General features: G+C 41.1%; 2 long non-coding RNA genes across 2 annotated transcripts; one reads left to right on the top strand and one right to left on the bottom strand.

Annotated features, from left to right (window-relative positions):
* Positions 1-1,022: 1,022 nt before the first annotated feature.
* On the bottom strand, positions 1,023-1,686 carry LOC131997255 (uncharacterized). The gene is made up of 3 exons (XR_009398152.1): positions 1,620-1,686; positions 1,380-1,529; positions 1,023-1,228 (listed from the first exon to the last, which is right to left on the bottom strand). It is a non-coding gene; the product is annotated as an uncharacterized LOC131997255 (long non-coding RNA).
* LOC131997256 (uncharacterized) lies at positions 1,164-1,755 on the top strand. Its single transcript, XR_009398153.1, has 2 exons — positions 1,164-1,410; positions 1,476-1,755. It is a non-coding gene; the product is annotated as an uncharacterized LOC131997256 (long non-coding RNA).
* The last annotated feature ends 14,048 nt before the right edge of the window (positions 1,756-15,803 follow it).

Genomic DNA, 15,803 nt, shown 5'->3' with positions numbered 1-15,803 from the left:
GATACCATCTCTTTGAACCTGTTGTATAATCCTAATGTTTCACTTTTTCTCCATCACAGTCTGCCAAGTATGTAAGTATTGGTCTAATCACGCTTCTGTAGAGCTAGTGGACTATTCTCGGCTTCAAGCCTCATTTCGAGCCTACGGCCCGTCTACATGGTGATCAAGTTCTGGGAGCCTTCTCGATACGATCTTGAATTTGACACTTTCAATTCAGTTTTCTATCCAAGATCACACCTAAGTATTAAACCTTGTCAGATATCGAAATCATCTTATTAAGGAAAAGTTGTGCCTTAAGTTGGCCCACCTTCGTCCTTCTCATGAACAGGCATATTTCAGTCTTTTGAGAGACCCCTGAGTCTAGCCCAGTCATGTGCCATATGCAAGACAGTTTCGGCCCTTCTGCATAGCTGGCTCGGATCTTTACCCCTTAGAAGTAGTATAACATCGCCTGCGTAGCAGATAACATCGTCTGCGTAGCAGATAACATCGTCTGTGTATAACATGGTCTGCTACGCAAACGAGTTCAATTACCTCCTCAGTTAGCATCCGTAATAGGTAATTTTTGGTGGTCACCCATAGATATGGGAATTTTCTATCCCTGCTGCTAAAAGCCCTACTAGCTACATTTCTGTCTTAAGCTCTCATCCACCATTATTCAATTTCATTGGTGTTTGCTTTCTTTTCACTTTTTTCGTTTGATCCCACTGTGCAGCCCCATAACAATTGCAAAATGAGTTTAGTACGAAACAATTGCCAATGTAAAAAGTATTAACAGCAACTTCAGTAAACTTCACTTGACTAGAAATATTTTTCATACTTTACGTGATTTTAGAGAAACCAACTGAGCCCCTGAGCTCTCTCAGCCATGATTTGATTGCAAATTGCAAATCAGCGCTGACATTGTGGTCCATACCATCAGCGCTTGGACGAAGAAGCAAACAACTGACCACTAGTCAAATGACGACTGGATGTATGAATGAATGCATAAATGTTTATGTCACGTATCCTTTATTATTCTTCCATTTCATTTTAACATTTTTTTCTCTTTAGTTTTTAAATGCCATGACATCAAATGATTGTGGTTTTAGTTGAAAAGACAGTTAATAAAATTTCCTTTTTTTTCCATCGTTGTATCCTCCCTTTCTGGTTTAGATGTCAAACAAAATCACGTCACAGAGTGTAATTGCCACAAACAAAGGGATTAAAGGTTATTGACAAACAATTCCTAGGGGAGATATTAAAATTGTTGAAAAATCAACAAACAAAAATCGGGGAAAAATAATAAAAAAAATCATAAACGCTTAATCCTATCTCATATAAAAAAGCACGTTTGGAAAGAAATGGAGATGAAACATAAAGGCATAAAAAATACAGACCATAATAAATGTCTGACCATTTGCCAATAAGGTAGTCAAACTCCATATGTGGCTAGAAATAATTCAGGCTGACCAAGAGATTTATGATCTTTTCAGTTATCGATGGGCCATTGAGTTGTTGAGCCGCCATTAAAATTTAATTAAATCCAACTGGAAAAAATGTTAATTAAATTGATATGTTGAGAAGTGGTTATCAAAAGCAAGACATGGCAAAAAACGTATTATAATATTTTTACCTACCGCAAACCCCGAAATTTGTTCTAATGGATTGCATAACAGAAAAAAATGTTTGTCTCCTTCAAAAATGTTTGTTATCTTTATACGAGCCAAAGAAATCTACGATATTTTTATATTAAATTGACAATAGAATCAAAAATTCGTTAAGTTGAGCCTGGCCGTACTTTGGATAAACCATATGCTAAGGCACCGATGGATAACTTGTGTGTCTCATGGCAGAAATACAAGGGAGAAAGTGGCACAGGGCACGCCACAGGGGGGGCATTTTATCGCCACTCTTATGGGTAACCACCATAAATGACCTATTACGGATGCTAACTGAGGAGGGATTTTAACCTGTCGATATTATAATACTTCTAAGTGGTAAGGATTCGAACGAGCTATTCAGAAGGGCCGAAAGGGTCTTGCATATGGCATATGATTGAGCTAGACCCAGAGATCTCAATGTTAACCCAGAGAAGACTGAAATATGCCTATTCACGATTAAGACGAAGGTGGGTCAATTTAACGCACCACGTTTCCTCAATAAGACGATTTCGACAGCTGACAAGGTGAAATACTTGGGTGTGATCTTGGGCAGGAAACTGAATTGGAAGTGTCACATTCAAAGCGTACTGAGAAGGCTCACAGATGTTGGGCACTATCTAGAAGGGCCGTTTGCCTGATATGGGCCTGAATCCGAGGATGGTTTACTGGCTCTACATGAGCATGATTAGCCCAATACTTACTTACGCCTCATAAGTTTGGTGGACTGTTATGGAGAAAAAGTGCAACATAAAGACCATACAACAGGTTCAGAGAACATGTTGTGTTTTCATAGGCGGAGCGATGAGGGTCACGCCCACTAGGGCACTGGAGACTATTGTAGATATCCGATCCATTGACATACAGATTAAGTGTGAGGCAGTAACTACGGCTATGAGACTTAAGGCGATGGGAGAATGGATTGAGGATGGGAACAGCTCATACTATCGCGGTATAATCGAGGCGACGATAGGAAAACTGAAAGGAAGTGGAGAGGTTTCCGATCGGAAACCTGAGATGAACCTTGAAGTCGAGTGCGACGCACTGCTGCCATCAGCACAGTCATGGATTGACGGAACCCTAATATTGCCATCAATATTGTCATCTGGAAGATCATGTTGCACGGATGGATCAAAGCTAGAGGACAGAGTGGGCCTGGGGGTTTACATTGAAAACCCAGGGACTGACATCTGTTGTAGACTGCCTGACCATAATACAGTCCTGCAGGTGGAGATCCGGGCGATCACGGAATGGGTAAAGTGGTGTGGTGTTAACGCGAGGACGTCGAGTGTGAACATCTTTACCGACAGTAAAATTACCATAAGAACAATACCAGCCAGGACGGTAAGGTCACGAACAGTCTTGCAGTGTAAGAAGGAGATTAACGCCTTCTCTGAGGATGGGAAAATTCGCATCGAGTAAGGGGAAATGAAAGGACCGACGATTTGACGGTGAAGGCCAGAGGACTGTAGTCAATAAACTTGGTTAACCCGAAGCCTTTTGGCTCGACGCAGTCCGAGTTAAGGGAGTGGGCGACGAATGCGCATGCAACATTGAGGAACAGCGAAACGGTCGGTAGGACGGCGAAAATCTTATGGGGGATCTAGATCGTGAGAAGACGAGGCTATTACTGAAAGGAAGCAAGAAGGTAAAATTTTCTTTTTATACCCACCACCGAAGGATGGGGGTATATACATTTTGCCATTTCGTTTGCAACACATCGAAATATCCATTTCCGACACTATAAAGTATATATATTCTTGATCAGCGTAAAAATCTAAGATGATCTAGACATGTCCGTCCGTCTTTCTGTCTGTTGAAATCACGCTACAGTCTTCAAAAAAAAAGACATTGAGCTGAAACTTTGCACAGATTCTTTTTTTGTCCATAAGCAGGTTAAGTTCGAAGATATCGGACTATATCTTGATATAGCCCCCATATAGACCGATCCGCCGATTTAGGGTCTTAGGCCCATAAAAGCCACATTTATTATCCGATTTCGCTGAATTTGGTGACAGTGAGTTGTATGAGGCCCCTCTACATCCTTCGTTAGTTTGGCGCAGATCGGTTCAGATTTGGATTTAGCTGCCATATAGATCGATCCTTCGATTTAGGGTCTTAGGCCCATAAAAGCCACATTTACTATCCGATTTTGCTGAAATTTGGGACAGTGAGTTGTGTTAGGCCCCTCGACATGCTTCGTTTGTTTGGCCCATATCGGTGTAGATTTGGATATAGCTGCCATATAGACCGATCCTCCGATTTAGGGTAAATCGGTCCAGATGTGGATATAGCTGTCATATAGACGGATCCTCCGATTTAGGGTCTTAAGCCCATTAAAGCCACATTTATTATCCGATTTTGCTGAATTTTGGGACAGTGAGTTGTGTTAGACCCCTCGACATGCTTCGTTAGTTTGGCCCATATCGGTCCAGATTTGGATATAGCTGCCATATAGACCGATCCTCCGATTTAGGGTTTTAGGGGTCATAATAGGCGCATTTATTTCCCGATTTTGCGGAAATTTGAGACAGTGAGTTGCGTTAGGCTCTTCGACGTCCTTCGTCAATTTGGCTCAAATCGGTCCAGATTTGAATATAGCTGCCATATAGACCGATCTCTCGATTTAAAGTTTTGGCCCCATAAAAGGCGCATTTATAATCCGATTTCGCCGAGATTTGGGACAGTTCGTTGTGTTAGGCTTCTCGACATCCGCGTTGCGGATTGACCAATGACTTGTACCGATTACTGCTATGGGACATAAGGTATGCAACTTACGGATTTTGATGAAAGGTGGTTTACATATATACCCGAGGTGGTGGGTATCCAAAGTTCGGCCCGGCCGAACTTAACGCCTTTTTACTTGTTAGAGGTTGCTTTTTAGTTTTGAGAGCGCACAACAAGCCGATTACTGGCTTAGGTGTATTTCCATAGTGGCATGGGGCGGATTAATATTTGCACCCTCTTTTAAACCTAACCTAAATGTCTGTCAACATTTTTAGATTCGTAATTATCGATTTATTGGCAGAAAAGGGCTATAAATTTTAAATTCATTTGGATAACTTATTGCACCATATTTGCTAGTGCGATTAAGGAGGAGGGTTTCAATCTCTATTTTTCATCTAGACTTTAAAATTTACAAAATTTACAAATTTGGCTACAACAATTCATTTCATTCCCCTTGGCATATATTCTGAAGCTTATATTTAAGTTGTAAATATGAACTAAGACTACCCCTATTACTCAACAATCTATGAAAATACCCTTTTGGAAAAGTTAATTTCCATTGTCTGCTCCAACAAATGATATTCTGCATGTTTTCTCACCTTTAACTATAAATTAAAAATGCATAAAAGCCAAGTCATAAACTTATAAACCCTCGAACTAGAATCCCATCTGAAGACAAGCACAGAACAAATACCCAACTGCACCCGTACCCGGTTTTGGGCTGACTGACAAAGAATACTCGCGTTCGGGGAACAATTGCAATGTTTTATGAATGAGGTTAAAAGTTAGAGCGTCACCTCCCCACTCATGTCAGCTGTCGCAACACACATATGTGCTCTGCAGATGAGGTCTGCTTTACAAGGATTTATCCCATACAAAAGTGCGCGTTCAAATCCACATCCCATATATGCCAACGACAATAGAAGGAGTGCACCGTCAGTTGCTCCTTCTGCTGTGCTGCTGTCTTTGCAGTTCATTTTCATTATGCTTTTTATGAAAAACAAAACAGACAATGGCATGAAGGTGGAGCTGCTGTGCATGTGTGTGAAGCGGAGGCGGATGTTATTATTGTGCAAGGTCTTGCCACTTTTTTTTAGTCATACTTGTAATGTCCTCTTGCCTAAGTAAAGCATAGATCTTCAGCTTTGCTATTGTGGTGGTATAACGTATTATTTTTTTTTTTATATAAGGCTAGCACAATTAACAAAAGTTTCAAGTAACCAAGCGAAATTGCTTGGTGTGCAATACCCTAAAATGGCGAATGATTAAAGACGTTCTTGGCTGGTGCGGGATAGTAACTTTGAACAAATCATAACATTTTTTAGCAAAATATTGCTCAAAGTGCGTTCTTGAGATCGGTCTACAATATATGGCAGCTATATCCATATAGTCTGATCTGGATCATATTTGTTTACACCAATACCTACTAACGCCTTAGTAGTTTGGAGAAAAAGTGAAACATAAAGACCATACAACAGGTTCAGAGAATATGTTGTCTTGGCATAAGCGGAGCAATAAGGACCACGCACACTAGGGTACTGGAGACTATTCTAGATATCCTAAGTTGACAAACAGACTAAGTGTGAGGCAGCCACAATGGCTATGAGACTTAAGGCGATGGGAGAATGGATTGAGGATGGGAGCAGCTCATAGCATAGCAGTATAATCGAAGCGACGATAGAAAACCCGGAAGGAAAGGAAAACGTTTACGATCGGTTACCTGAGGCGACACTTGACGTCGACTGCGACGGTGGCAGCAATGCCAGTTTTGGACTGACTCAACCCTCTTATTGCTCTTATTGCCTTCTGGAAGATCATGTTACACGGTTGAATCAAAGCTAAAGGAGAGAGTGTGTCTGGGGGTCTACATTGAGAACCCAAGGACTGAGATCTGTTTCAGTCTGTCTAACCATAATACGGTCCTGCAGGCGGAGATCCGGGCGATCACAGAATTAGTGAGGTGGTGTGGTGCTAACACGAGGACGTCGAGTGTATGCATCTTTAATGTGGCCATAAGGGGAATAAAAACCAGGACGGTAAGGTCAAGAACAGTCTTGGAGGGTACAAAGGAGATTAACGCCTCTGAGGATGGCATACTCCCCATCGTTTGATGCCGGCCCATAACGGAGAAAGGGGGAATAATTGGGCAGACGATTTGGCAGTGAAGGCCAGAGGACTGCCGTCAAAAATCTTGGGTAACCCGAAACCTTTCGGGTCGACGCAGGGCGTGGGGGCCGAACAATGTAACACTGTGAAACACCGAATCGGTTGGTAGGGTGGCGAAAATCCTATAGGGTGATCCGGTTTGTGAGAGAACAAGGCTATTACTGAAAGGAAGTAAGAAGGAGGTCAATATAGCATTTTGTATCATAATGGGACACATAGGACTATGAGCTCTCGTAGCACAGAATTCCTAACTTTAAATTTTCTTTTTATACCCTCCACCATAGGATGGGGGGTATACTATTGGGTTGCCCAAAAAGTAATTGCTGATTTTTTAAAAGAAAGTAAATGCATTTTTAATAAAACTTAGAATGAACTTTAATAAAATATACTTTTTTTACTATTTTTTTCTAAAGCAAGCTAAAAGTCACAGCTGATAACTGACAGAAGAAAGAATGCAATTACAGAGTCACAAGCTGTGAAAAAATTTGTCAACGCCGACTATATGAAAAATCCGCAATTACTTTTTTGACAACCCAATAATTTCGCCATTCTGTTTGTAACTACTCGAAATATTCGTCTGAGACCCTATAAAGTATGAATATTCTTGATCGTTGAGACATTTTATTTCGATCTAGCTATGTCCGTCCATCTGTCCGACCGTCCGTCGGTCTGTCTGTCGAATGCACGCTAACTTCCGCAGGAGTAAAGCTAGCCGCTTGAAATTTTGCACAAATACTTCTTATTAGTGTAGGTCAGTTGGTGTTGTAAATGGGCCATATCGGTCCATGGTTTGATATAGCTGCCATATAAACCGATCTTGGGTCTTGAATTCTTGAGCCTCTGGAGTGCGCAATTTTTATCCAATTAGAATGAAATTTTTCCCGACATATTTTGTTATGACATCCAACAACTGTGCCAAGTGTGGTTCAAATCGGTCCATAACCTGATATAGCTGTCATATAAACCAATCTTGGGTCTTGACTTCTTGAGCCTCTAGAGGGCGCAATTCTTATCCGATTTGAATGAATTTTGCACGAAGTATTTTAAACATTAAAAAGATCTGGGGACTTGACTTCTTGAGCTTCTAGAGGTCGCAATTGTTATCCGATTTGTCTGAAATTTTGTACGATGGATCCTCTCATGACCATCAACATATAAATCAATCTCTCTATTTTACTTCTCTTCTCGAATTGGCTGACATTTTACACAGGTCTCCAACATATAATTTAATTGTGGTCCAAACCGGACCATATCTTGATATCGTTCTAATAGCAGAGCAAATCTTTTCCTATATCCTTTTTTTGCCTAAGAAGAGATGTCGGGAAATGAACTCGACAAATGCGATCCATGGTGGAGGGTATATAAGATTACAAATTTCAGCGAATAAATGCGGTTTTAATGGGTTTAGACCCTAAATCGACAGATCGGACTATATATAGTCCGATCTGAGCTTTATTTGGGTCGGATGTCGACCTGTTCAAGAACTGCTTGCAACGAAAAGACGTACCTGTTCCAAATTTCAGATCAATATCTCACTTTTTGAAAACTATAGATAGATTACAACAGCCGGACAGAAAGACACAAGGACATCGTAAAATCGCCTTAGAATTTTACGACGAGCCGAAATATATGTACTTTGTAGGATCGGAAATGGGTATTTCGACGATTGCAAACGGGATGACGAAATGAATAAACGACCTATCCTATGGAGGTGGGCATAAAAAAAGTCTAATTGGGTGTAATAAGAATCTCACCGGGTTGAAAACATTTCACTATTTCGGATGTTTACTAATTTTTTCCAACATTTTGTGAAATTGTAAATTTTTTCCACAGATTTTCCTACATACCGCTTAAGGAATTCATTATTCGCACAATTGTTCTAAATGGTGATTCTTTAAGAGCTATAGGAAAGTTTTTTAAAAAAACAAAAAAAAATAAAATTGAGAAAATTGCATGAAATTTTTATTTGAATCGATAGTACGGTCCATATAATTTAATGTTTAAAGATTATTTCATGAAAATATTGACGGTGACTGCGCCTTAAATGGTCCATCCGCTTAGTCCAATTTTGGCATACTCTTTTCAATATTTTGGCCGGTTTCTCACAAATAAGTGCTTCAATGTTGTCTTCCAATGCGTCAATTGAAGCGGGCTTGTCTCTTTAGACATTAACTTTAACATAGCCCCACAATAAACAGTCTTAAGGCGCTAAATCGCACGATCTAGGCGGCCAATTGACCGGTCCCGAACGTGAAATAAAACGTTCACCGAACTCCCCTCTCTAAAATTTCATTGTTACGCGAGCTGTGTGTGGAAACTACATGTCATGTTAGTCAAGCTCTTGCATTTGGGGCAAAAAAAGTTGGATATCATCTCACGGTATCGCTCACCATTCACAGTTACGTTACGATTCGCATCATCTTTGAAGAAGTACGGTCCAATGATGCAGCCAGCCCATAAACCGCATCAAACAGTGTCTTTTTATACCCTCTACCATAGGATGGGGGTATACTAATTTCGTCCTTCTGTTTGTAACTCCTCGAAATATTCATCTTAGACCCCACAAAGTATTTATGTTCTTGATTGTCATGACATTTTAAGTCGATCTAGCCATGTCTGTCCACCCATCCGTCTGTCTGTTGAAAGCACGCTTACTTTCGAAGGAGTAAAGTTAGCCGCTTGAAATTTTGCGTAAATACTTCGTATTAGTGTAGGTCGGTTGGGAGTGTAAATGGGCTATATCGGTCCATGTTTTCATATAGCTGCCATATAAACCGATCTGGGATCTTGACTTCTGGAGCCTCTAGAATGCACATTTCTTCTCCGATTTGGCTGAAATTTTGCGCGATGTGTTATTCTATGATTTCCAACAACTGCTAAGTATTGTTTAAATCGGTCTATAACCTGATGTAGCTGCCATATAAATCAATCTTGAATCTTGACTTCTTGACCCTCCAGAGGGCGTAATTATTATCCGATTTATCTGAAATTTTGTACAACGGCTTTTCCCATAACCTTAAACATACTTGTCAAATAAATAAAGCTGATAAAGCTCCCATATAAACCGATCTTTCTATTTTATTTCTTGACCCCCTAAAGAGCCCCTTAAGAATTAGCATGAATTATTTTTGTGGTGTATGGTATCAAAAAGTTTACTTGTTACATTAAAATAATTTTTTCTTGGACATTTGATATTTGTGAACCGACTGTGTTTGCTGGGTTTAAGAACTTTTTATATAACTTTGCCAAAGAATGTTAGGTTGTGTGGTAATATTAACTTTTGTTAAAGACTTTCAAATGCTTTTAATTTATAAACACGAGCTCATATGCACTGTGCCTAGTTAAGACGTACCACTTTGTGGATAAATGAATGGCGCCAAGATTTTTTGTTCCAAAGCTATAGGTGGGGCACAGTGGAAAGATATTATGATTTCTACTTTGAACTTTAAAATTATTAAAATTCCCATACAATGTTAGGGAATTTATTGCTTATTTTTTGGTTAGATTGCCATTTCTCATCATCGAGTACTTGTAGAGTGCTATTAGTCTGGGGATGTCAACTAAATTGTTTACTCACAAAATTTGGTGCTTTTTAGGTTAGGTTAGGTTGAAAAGAGGGTCCGGATATTTATCCGCCCCAAGCCACTATAGACATACACCTAAGCCGATAATCGGCTTGTTGTGCGCTCTAAATACTAACAAGTAAAAGCGTGCTGAGTTTGGCTGGGCCGAATCTTATATACTTTCCACCATCGATCGCATTTGTCAAGTTCTTTGAATGTCTTTTTCATATATATATGAGCTACATCAAGTCAGTGGTAGGAAAATACCAACTCCAAAATTTTAAGCAAATCGATTAAAAATTTCGCCCTTCAGTGGCTCAGTGTGGAGATCGGTATATATGGCAGCTATATCAGGTTTTCAACTCATTAAGACAATATTTTGGTTGTTGGAACTCATACAAAAACGACATATGTAAAATTTCAACCAAATTGAAAAAAAATTGCTCCCTCTAGAAACTCTAGAAGACTAATCGGGCGATTGGTTTATACGGCCAAGTGTTTTTTTTTTTTGTTTTTTGAGCCCCATATTAAAGATTTTTGTTAAATATTTCGGGTTTAAGAGGTATTTCGGGGATGGTTACTTGGCCATCAAAGTAAATATAAGATTCGTGCTCTACTTTCAGAAACATTTCGTATGGGTCCCATAATGTCATGACCGGTAAATAAGTTGTGTTTGAAGGTGGGGTGGACGCCAGAGTCTTTGCCCCGAAAATGAATATAAATTTCCCGAAAATCAATAAATATCCACCCCAAATACCTTTCATTATAGGGAGGTATTTTGGGGTGGGGCGTCTCCCCAAACACATGGCTCTATATTGTCGTGATTGGTCGATATATCCATTTGGCGGGTTTTGGGCTGTCCCCAAAAATAGAAACCATGTTTTTTTTTGGAGTGCAAAAAATTTCGAACTAATCGCATTACCAATCTCCGAAATCTGGTATTTTTGAAATAAGGGTAATGAGAAGTGCTTTTTAGGGGAGACATTTCGACTCAAATTCGTGTCCACTCCCAAATCCCTTTACGTTGAACCCCATTTTGTCATGATCGGTAAGTTTGGAGGGTGTTTTGGGGCTGGGGAGGTATTTGGGGGAGAGATGACCTTGGACCTTATTTTTTATGACATATTTGTAATCTATTACCGTATACTTTTCATTTATGTCCCATATTGATAGGAACGTCGAATATTTCTGTTTAGAGGAGTTTTTGGGTTGGGGCGGCCCGCTGGGTACTTGGACTCAAAATTTAATGTGATTTTCATTTTATGTTCTCCAATACCTTTCATTTGATATCCATATTGTGCTTATCAGTCCTCTTTTGATTTTGGGTGGGGTTTTTGGTGTAAGGGGGAGGGTCAGCCATTATCCGATATCTAAAAATTATATAGCCTATGTTTCCTTTTGTTGATTCTACAGAACAAACAAACAAACCGAGTCCCATAGAGTCATGATGGGTCATATGTCCATTTGGGGAGTTTATGGGAGGTGGGGTGACCTCCTACACTTCGATTTGATTTTGTATGCCAGATTCGTAATCTACTCACGAATACCTTTCATTTAAGCCCCATACTGATATGGACGACCAATTTGTCTGTTTTTAGACATTTTTGGGTTAGGGCAACTTCCTGGGTACTTGGACCCAATTTGTAATACCATATTCGTATTTTACTCTTCAATACCTTTCATTTGATATCCATATTGTCTTTATCGGTCTACTTGTGATTTTGGGTGGTATTTTTGGGGTAACGGGGAGGGTCCGCCCCCTTCCGATATCAACAAACTATAAAGCATATTTCTTCTTCCTGACCATATTCGTAATCTACTCCCGATACATTTCATTTGAGTCCCACATTGTCGTGATCGTAATATATACCTATTTTAAGGGTTTTAGGGCTGGGGCGGCCCCCAGGTACTTGAACCCAACTTTTATTATGAAATTCGTACTCCACTTTTGAATATCTTTCATTTGAATTCCATATTGTCCCGATCGGTCCACTTTTATTTTTGGGTAATACTTTTGGGATAAGGGGAGTTTCCGCCCCCCTCCCGATATCAAAAATTTATATAGCCTATGTTTCCTTCCAGATCAACCCACATAATCTGTGAAAATTTCAAGGTAATCGGTTCAGCCGTTTTTGAGTCTATACGTAACAAACAAACAAACACAAATTCAATTTTATATATAAGATGGGGTCTTAGACGCATATTTCGAAGTGATACAAACGGAATGACGAAATTAGTATACCTCCATCCTATAGTGGAGGCTATAAAAAGTAACTCCATCCTATGGTGGAGGCTATAAAAAGTAACTTTAAGCCAGAAGTTAGTTCTGTGCTACTCACAAAATCCCCAATTGTTTACCATATCGCGCCCCTAAGTGAAAGACGGGCAATGACATAGGAAATGCTCTAACATCTCATCATGTTATGCCCTACACATGCTTTTTTCAAACGATTTTGCATAAGGGAGCTCGTAGTCCCATGTGTCCCATACTAAACTGACCTTCTTGTAACTTTGTTTCAGTAATAGCCTCGCCCTCTCATGATCCGGATGTCCCCATAGGATTTTCGTCTACCGTTTCGCTGTTCCACAGTGTTACATGCCCGTTCGTCGCCAACGCTTTAACTCGCACTGCGTCGACCCGAAAGGATTGGGATTAACCAAGTTTTTAGAGAGCAATCCTCTGGCACTCACTGCCAAATCGAATGCTCTCTCATTCCCCCTTACTCCGTTATGGCTCGGCAACCCAAAAAATGTGGATTGTGTCATCTTTTTTACACTCCAAGACCGTTCGTGACTTTACCGTCCTGTTTGTTATTGCCTTGATGGTCAGTTCACTGTCCATAAAGATGTTCACACTCAACGTCCACGCGTTAGCACCACACGACCTTACGCATTCCGCGATCGCCCGGATATCGTGACCTTACCGTCCTGGTTGTTATTGTCCTTATGACAATTTTACTGTCGGTGAAGATGTTCACACTCGACGTCCTCGCGATAGCACCACACCACTTCACACATTCCCTGATCGGCCGGATCTCTGTCTGCAGGACCGTATTATGGTCAGGCAGTTTAAAACAGATCTCAGTCCCTGGGTTTTCAATGTAAACCCCCAGGCCCACTCTGTCCTCTAGCTTTGATCCATCCGTGTAACATGATCTTCCACATGGCAAACCTAGGGTTCCGTCAATCCAAGACTGCGCCGATGGCAGCAGTGCGTCGCACTCAACTTCAAAGTTCATCTCAGGTATCCGATCGGAAACCTTTCTTCTTCCTTGCAGTTTCCTTGCATACCATCGCCTCGGTTATACCGCGATGGTATGAGCTGCTCCCATCCTCAATCCATTCTCCCATCGCCTTAAGTCTCATAGCCGCAGTGGCTTCCTCCCACTTAATCTGTATGTCAATGGGTCGCATATCTGGAATAGTCTCCAGTGCCCTAGTGGGCGTGGTCCTCATCGTTCCGCCTTTGCCAAGACAACATGTTCTATGAACCTGTTGTATGGTCCTTATGTTGAACTTTTCCTCCATAGCAGTCCATCAAACTACTGAGTCGTAAGTAAGTATTGGTCTTATCACGCTACTGTAGAACCAGTGGAATATCCTCGGATTCAGGCCCCATTTCGAGCCTATGGCCCTTCTACATAGTGCCCAACAGTACGCTCCTGAATGTGATACTTACAATTCAGTTTCCTATCCAAGATCACACCTATGTATTTGACCTTGTCAGATATCGCAATCGTTTTATTGAGGAAACGTGGTGCCTTAAAATCGCCCACCTTCGTCTTCCTCGTGAACAGCCATATTTCAGCCTTTTCTGGGTTAACATTGAGACCTCTGGGTATAGCCCAGTCATATGTCATATGCAAGACCCTTGCGGCCCTTATGCATAGCTCGTTCGGATCCTTACCCCTTAGAAGTATATAACATCGTCTGCGTAGCAGACGGGTTCAAAACCCTCCTCAGTCAGCATCCGTAATAGGTCATTTATGGTGGTCACCCATAGGAGTGGCGATAAAATGCCCCCTGTGGCGAGCCCTGTGCCACTTTCTCCCTTATATTTCTGCCATTGGACACACATTTTATCCACCTGTTCCTTAGCATATGGTTAATCCAGTCTCTAAGGATCGGGTCCACCCGGTACTGATCTAAGGATTGGATCAGTGTGTCGCTCCGCACATTGTCAAAAGCCCCCTCAGTGTCAATGCATACCGCACACACTGGACATTTTGGCATCGAAGGATTCTTCTATTTTATGCACAACCTCGTACAGGGCAGTTTCCAACGACCTTCCCTTGACATAGGCATGCTGTTTGTATTTGAGCAGTTCACTAGATGTCATACTCTTTATCATGGTGTTCACAATACGTTCCATGGGTTTGAGTATAAAGGACGTAAGGCATATGGGTCTGTAGGCCTTTGGTGTCGCTTAACTTGCCTTGCCTGACTTAGGTATAAACACCACCCTTGCCTCCTTCCAGGCTTTCGGATTGTATGCAAGTCCTACGCACGCTGTGAAAATTTTGGCCAGACGAAGCGCCAGATAGTCTGCCTCTTTCTGTAGTAATGCCGGAAATATCCCATCAGGCCCGGGTAACTTAAATGGTTTGAAGCTTAACAAGGATTTCTACACCATAAATTCCGAAATTATAAATTATCGATCAACATCATTATTCCAAGATTCCGGTGTCTCCGTGAGTCCCGTCGTATCCTTTGGAAAATGGGTTTTCATCAAAAGCCTTGAAAATCTTGGCGGCGTCATTAACGCTATCGACCTGTTTGCAGAAAAGCTTCCAGGAGGCACGTTTTGCCGCTCTGGTAGTCTTATTGTATTCCTTGAGTCGTGTGTAATACACATCCCAATAAACTTCGGCTTTTTTACGACTTGCTCTGTTAAAAAGTCTGCGGACCTCTTTCCCAATATTGCGAATCTCCCCGGTCATCCAGGGTTTTTTTTGGGCTGATTTCCTTTACCGAAGAGGACAACTATCCCACCAGTGCAGTCGTAATCCTGTTGACATTTTCGTCAATCTCTTCGGTGCTTGGACAATCTAAATTATCTTCACCAAGTCTTCTTCTGAGTAGCCTTCCGAATTTTGTCCAGTTGGTTTTCAACTTATTCCGGAAGCTTTTCGGATTCGGCGCTGGCCGTGCTATACTAAACCTAATGTAGGGATGGTCAGAGAAAGAGTGTTCCATGGAGACCCTCCAATCCCGAATCTCATCGATGAGATTTTCGGAACATATCATCACATCTAATACCACCTCCCTAAACCTATTAACAAAAGTAGCTGTGTTACCAATATTAAGTGTTATTAGGTCGTTAGTATTCAAGAACTCTGCCCGGGCTTGGTCCCGCTTATTAGTGTTGGTGCTACCCTACGAAATGTGGAGAGAGTTCGCATCGCACCCTATTAGTACCTCGTGTCCTGTCTGTTTTGCTTTCCTCACCAGCCGTTGCAGCTCCGACGTGGCTGGCGGTGTCGGAGAGTCGAAGGCAGATAAAGTGATACCAGGTATGCTCCACCGTCTCCCTGTCTCACCACTGTAGCGTCCTATTCAGTGATACAGATTTATCGTTTTTTGAGGAATTAAATGTAGATACATCCCCTCTACCCATTGGTTACTTTATTTACGTAAAACTCCAAGACCTACACCATTTTATCAAAATCAAATCAAAATTTTTAGCAAACAATCCCTCCATATGAAT

This window comes from Stomoxys calcitrans, chromosome 4 (assembly GCF_963082655.1).
Source record: "Stomoxys calcitrans chromosome 4, idStoCalc2.1, whole genome shotgun sequence".
NCBI lineage: Eukaryota > Metazoa > Arthropoda > Insecta > Diptera > Muscidae > Stomoxys > Stomoxys calcitrans.
This window is presented reverse-complemented; position numbering and strand designations above follow the sequence as displayed.